The sequence below is a fragment of the Vicia villosa genome, unplaced genomic scaffold, assembly GCF_029867415.1.
Source record: "Vicia villosa cultivar HV-30 ecotype Madison, WI unplaced genomic scaffold, Vvil1.0 ctg.002683F_1_1, whole genome shotgun sequence".
Lineage (NCBI taxonomy): Eukaryota > Viridiplantae > Streptophyta > Magnoliopsida > Fabales > Fabaceae > Vicia > Vicia villosa.
Window position 1 is genome coordinate 173,560 of NW_026706003.1, and position 6,765 is coordinate 180,324.

Consider the following 6,765-nt stretch of genomic DNA (forward strand, 5'->3'; position numbering starts at 1 on the left):
GCCATTTTTTATGAATGGGAGCATAAATGTTGTGATATGGACAGGATGAGGCTGAAAGGTGTAGTGAATAAAATATAATTATTTCATGTTAGCACTGAATATCTTATCGCCTCATCCAAAGACGGTGTGCACTAAGACTTTTTGAAAATACTTGATGGTCTAGTTATGAATGCGAAAAGTTTGTTCCCTTCCATGTTATACGCAAACGATCATTCGCTGCCAGAATGTGCCAAACTCGAGTGTCTAGTGTATCTCTGTGGGAACCCCGTCGATGGAGCGAAAGGTTGTTTGGAATTGCAACATATTACCAATTTCCTTTTGGTTAAACTGAAACTCTCTATTAAACAGTCTAAAATTAGTCTTACTGAAACCTTGTCTAAACCTCATAGCATATATGCATCTAAAGAAACTGAGAAACTAAAGTGTGAGCCTCTCGTAAGTGGGATGGTGTAAACTCGGGAAATAACTCTAACTAATCTGGTTGAACATCCAGTTAACACTATGAAATAGACTTAAATCTCTAAGGTAAGATTCTTCAATGTACCTGGTAGGAATTATATTTTGGTGAACAAGCTTTTCAAATTACAATTGTTGTTCCTCGTCCCTGAATTCGATCCCCATATAGTCAAAAGCTTCCACTATTTGTGGCATTATGAAGTTAAGTTTTGGTGAAATGGTGGTGTAAATTTTATATTTTTAGATTAATGATGGTGATATTTCTTATGAAGGATTATTAGTGTGGCTGACGACCAAATCGTTAGCAGCTCGAGCGGTTGACTTTGGTTTTGAATCTAGAATTTTAAATGCTAACGGTCGTCATCAAGGATGATGCGTAAATCGTAAGAAAATTGGGGTCATGCTTCCATTTTGCCTCATGACGATCGTTAACATCACATTTTCAAGTATTGACGACTGTCAGTGCAAATCATGATTGTCATCCCTTATGTGTTTGTTTTCCACTTCTTTGGGCTCATCGAATGCTTAATTTTCTGATTTTCTTCATTATGATTGATCTCTTTATTTGCTTAACTAACTAAATACTTAAAAACTTGATTAAAAACCTGGGTTGCTTCCCACACAGCGCTTTGTTTAAATTCATTTAGCTCAACTTTTCAATTTTCATTATTTTAATGCAGCGCCTTCAATGTGAAGCATGTGCCCTCTTAACATCCTCTCTTGTCAAATAGTGTTTGAGCCTCTTCTCATTCACTAAAAATGGTCATGTTGACTGGCTCCATACATCCACTTCTCCTTATGGCATTCCTTCTTCACTTGGAATGGACCCGACCATTGCGAGCGGAACTTCCCAAGTAATAATTTCAACTTGGAGTTAAACAATAATATGAGTTCTCTTTCATATAACTCTCTCCCTGTGATACTATTATCATGGCATCTTTTTGTTTTTTATTTATAAAGCATATGGCATTCTCATAAGTATCTAGCCTAATTTCATCCAATTATTGTAGTTGCAACTTCCTGTTCTCGCGGCAGCTTTAAATCTATATTGAGGGCCTTGCTGGTCCAATATGCTTTATGCCCAATTTCCACCAGCAAACGGCACCACTTTCCATAGACAAGTTTGAATAGAGTGGTCCAAATTGGCGTTTTCTATGAAGTCTTGCAGGCTCAAAGTCCATCATCAAGCTTTGATTTTTTTATCTTACTAAGTAAGAACAAAATTTATCGATAGCATAGACTATGGCCATAAATTTGTTTAAGTGGTAGCATAGTTTATTTGAGCTTCATCTAGAGTTCTACTTGCATAATAGATCACATGCATCTTTTGTCCATCCGTTCTCCCAATACAACACCAACGACATGATCATTTGCATCGCACATAATCTCAAAAGGAAGACTCCAATATGGAGGTTTCATTATTGACGTAGAAATTATTACATGGTTTAATTTTTTTACAGGACTCGAGGCATTGTTCGTCAAAGATAAACTCAACGCCCATCATAAGAAGACCCGTCATAGGTTCATAAATCTTTGAAAAGTCCGTAATGAAACGCCGATATAAAGACTGTGCCCTAAAAAGCATCCAACTCATCATTCAGGTGTGTTTCTGATGAATACTCCTTGACGCATTCATCTATGATATCTACTAAGCAACAAGATTCGTTAATGGATGGGATTTTCATGAAATTATATAAGAGGAACTCAATTTTCTCGTTTCGTGTGTCGGAGGTGAGTTTCCCTTTCTTGAAAACGATAATGGCATCAATAGTAGCTACAAAGGATCTTCCTATGAGGATTTGGATATTAGAGTATTCATTTATGTCCATTACCATAAAGTCAATGGGTATGTACCGCTGCCTGATTTTCAATGGAACGTCTTCTAGTATTCCTAGTGGATATTTTATATATCGATCAACTAGTTGTAAGGATATCTTTGTAGGTTTTAGCTTACCGTAATCGAGGATAGACATAATCACCAGACTTATACTCGCACCTAAATCACACAAGGCTTTGTAATTCGAGTGGAATAGCGGGTGCATGACTGGGCAAAAATGTACAATTGTTGTTCTTATAAGAGAAATTGAGATGATTTCTCAAATGAGTATTATAATTTTTGGAGTATGGGTTCCCTTGTTAGGCGTAATGTATTTGGTCTGGGGAGGAATCGGTTAATATTTGGCACTCAACACTAATGTGTTCAGGGGCTCCACTAATTTCACATCTGGGGATCACGGAGGCTACGGTAGTTATGGGAGTGATGGTTAAGTTATCCTGATTCTGATACAACATATCTACTTTCACGTTTATGTGGTCGAAGTTACTAACTTCGCATGATCCACATTTCGATTGAGTTTTCTTGACAGGAAAGTGTTCGCTCTCCCATTGGTAATGGTTTTGAGCTATGTCTTCTTTAAGATCATAGGCGTCAGTGAACGCCTTATTCATGAGAGCCCCTCATGCGGCAGCATCCATGGTCACTCTCGTGTTATAAAGCAGACCATTGTAGAAGGTGTGGATTATCAGCCATTTCTCTAGTCAATGATATGGACATACACTCATCAGCTCCTTGAATCACTTTCATGCTTCGAAGAATGATTCATTGTCTATCTGCCTAATGTAGGTAATCTTGTTCCTAAGTTGCATCGTCTTGCTCGGCGGGAAATATCTATTGAGAAATATTGTCCTAAGCTCATTCCATGCCGTAAAGGAATTCGACGACAGGGATTATAGTCACGCTCTAGCTCTTTCTCTAAGAGAGAATGAGAATAAGCAAAGTCGAATGGCTTCGGGATCAATGTCATTATTCTGAAGCATGTCAGGGAATTGCACAAAGACAGAGTGGAAATTCATATCCTCCGTTGCATTTTCGGAAAATTGGTTTTGTTGCACTATTTGCAGCAGAGAGGGTTTTAGTTTGATGCAAGGCGAACACTTCTTGAATGGTGTTTCTTAAGCGGGCGATTGTCGTTCTCAACCATCTCTTTTTGAATTTGTTGTAATATGTGTCTTACGAAAAAGGTAGCGCTCAATTTCTTCAATTGGCTAGACTAAATAAAAACAAAAAATTGATTAATCTATAAGGTTAAATAACAAAATCACGATATTGAAAAATTCAGTCCTTGACAACAGCGCCAAAAATTTGTTATGGGCCGTAAGTATACGACAATATCAATATAGTATAAAAAACATCGTGTCCACATAGACCAATTAATGAGTATTACTATATATATTATCTTGTTCCTATGTTTATCTAAGGCTACGTGAAATACTTGTTCTTGTGCAAACAAATTGAAATAATAAATTTAATTTTTTTTGATAAAAAGGAGGGCCAAAGGCCCGAAAAGAAAAACAACTACATCAGAACAAGTCGGGGATTAGAGACCCCGGTGTGATCTCTGGCTAACTCATCTACCAACTCAGCTGGACAAGTCATATAACATAATTTTCCTATATTATGAGACAAACTTAGATTAGCTAAAATATCGGCACACTTGTTGGCTTCTCGGTATATATGAGACAGGGTGATATCTTCCATCTCATCAAGGAATTTTCTGATTTGCTTGTAGATTCCATTCCCGGCTTTGATCTTTACAGCCTTTTCCGCTATAGCATCCACTATGTACTTATTATCTGTCTGTATACTTATCCTTGTGTATCCTTTTGAAAGAGCAAATTTGATTCCTTCAAAGATTCCCCATAGCTCCGCAGTAAGTACATTACAAACACCAATATGCTTGGAAAAACCCCCAAGCCATATGCCACAGTAGTCTCTGAGTAATCCTCCACATCCTGCTTTGCCCGAAGCCTTTGCTACCCCGTCTACGTTAAGAGTAATGAAACCTTCTTGGGCCGGAGCCCACTTGACAAAAATCAGATTTCTAGTATTAGCTTCCTGTAATTTCTGAGTAGACAAGCTCCACCTATACTCGTGATGTCTCCTCCTAATGTCTTCAATCAGATTTGTTGGCATAATGAAATTTTCATCATGAATTATTTTATTCCGCCAGTACCAAAGAGAGTGGCATGTCGTTGCCCACAAAGCGCTCCAATCATCTGTGGCTCTTCTACTAAAGTTGTCCTTTAGATTCATGTGTATCCATTCCGTCAGACCTGCAAGGAAAAAGTTAGTATAAAAAGTCTCACCCAAAAGTGAGAGCCAAACAGATTTTGCAAGAGGGCGATCTCGCAGAGCATGGAGGACAGTTTCCATGATATCAGCACAAACATTGCAAAACGGATCTCGCAGATTCATACAACTGAGCCTCGAATTGGTAGGGAGACTGTTGTGTTTAGCTTTCCATATAAAGGCTTTAATTCTCTCAGTGGTTTGCAACTTCCAGATTTTGTTCCAATCATTCCCAGTAACAACAACGGCTCCAACATTGCTTAAAAGATGATACGCTGCGCTAACAGTAAAATCGCCATCCTCTTTGCTATTCCACATACACATATCCAGGCCATTCTCAGCATGGGGAGGGTGAATGGCTATAATTTCTTCAACAATATCCAAGGGGAGAAAGGTCCTCAACCAATCGCAATTCCATTCTCCATTGTCATTAATAAGATCAATGATTTTGGTTTGGAGGTCCATATTCAGATTCAGAACTCTCTCATCATCAATTATGATGCCTGATGGCAACCATCTATCAGCCCAAGCCTTTGTATTTTCTTCATTACCAATATCCCATCGAATCTGGTCCTGCAAACTAAAACAATCATTGCCAATCTGCTTCCATATGCTAGAGTCAGTCGGGTTTAGCATCCACAGAAAAAAGACCATTCTCTCGTCTATCATATTTGCCCTTGAGGACTTGACTCCAAAGACTATTATCACCACTAAGAAATTTCCACCCAAGTTTCATCAGACATGCTTTGTTTGCCATACTAAGATCTCTGACACCTAGGCCTCCTTCAGATTTCGGTGTAGTGATAGTACTCCAATTTACAGCATGAATGTGTTTCTCAGAATCAGAATCGCCCCATATGAAATTACGTTGAATAGCTTGAATCTCTTTCAATGTTTCTTTTGGCATTACAGTGGACATCATGGTATAATAAGGCATAGCTTCTAACACAGTTTTAGCTAGCGTGATTCTCCCTGCAAAACAATAATTTTCTTCTACTTAAGTCATTCATACAATTTTTCTAGCATTTAATTATATTCGCGCTAGATAAATGATGATCTCTCATCTTACTTCCTTACTTCTTAGGGGTTTTCACCACTATTGTGTTTTTTAAAATGCCTTCAATTTTCATAAATTTATTTTCAAAAGTACTTTTTTTATTTAATGTTAAATTATTTCGTATTACAGAACTTATTTTTAACGTTATTTAAACGGTTATGTAGATGCATCTATAAAACAATTCAACGTTAAATAAAAAAATCACTTTTGAATATACACTTTGGAAATTAGGAGGTAAAAATGAAATTTTTTCAAATACCTAAGAGTATTATAATATTATGAAAGAGATTGTGATATTTTCTAATAAATTGCTGACGATTCATGGATTTACCAAAATAAACAGTAACGATGAATTGGATTCATATTAGTGTCTGCATACATTTCTTGTATTTTGTTCACTTTGCATCCAAATTCTCTGGAAAACATAATGATGCATTTTTTATTCAACGGTTACCATTTATTATACTAAAGGACTTAGTACCTAATTATAAATAAAAATATTATTATTAAAAAGCAATATGTTAATATTATTTGCATGTTAAGGCAGTTTAATTGGTAACTCTTACTATAATTTAAGAAAATTTACATAGAGTATATTTTATTAAAATCACATGCATTATATATATATATATATATATATATATATATATATATATATATATATATATATATATATATATATATATATATATATATATATATATATATATATATATATATATATATATATATATATATATATATATATATATATATATATACCTCAAAATTACGATTTCTTAATACATCCCATGACTCTCTTATACACTGCGCAAAATTTTAAAAATTTCTCTAATTTCCATAAATATATTTTCGGAAGCACTCTATTTTCAAAAAAATTGATATTTTACATAGATGCATCTACGGAAGCGTTAAAACATAGTGGAACATCTAATACATAACACCTAATATATATTTTTCTTTTGTATCATCTATATTTAATATTATGAACATTCTTAAAATATTGTTTTTTATTTTGTATATATGGTAAGTACAGTAATAATTTAATAAAATTAATATTCTTTTATTTTATTTTATAATAAATGTGTAAAACAAATTATACTATTTTTTCAATGCATAATTA

The 6,765-nt window shown here is 35.0% G+C and overlaps 1 non-coding gene across 1 annotated transcript; it reads left to right on the plus strand.

Annotated features, from left to right (window-relative positions):
* Positions 1 to 2,992: 2,992 nt before the first annotated feature.
* Positions 2,993 to 3,098, plus strand: LOC131639542 (small nucleolar RNA R71). Its single transcript, XR_009294983.1, has one exon. It is a non-coding gene; the product is annotated as a small nucleolar RNA R71 (small nucleolar RNA).
* The last annotated feature ends 3,667 nt before the right edge of the window (positions 3,099 to 6,765 follow it).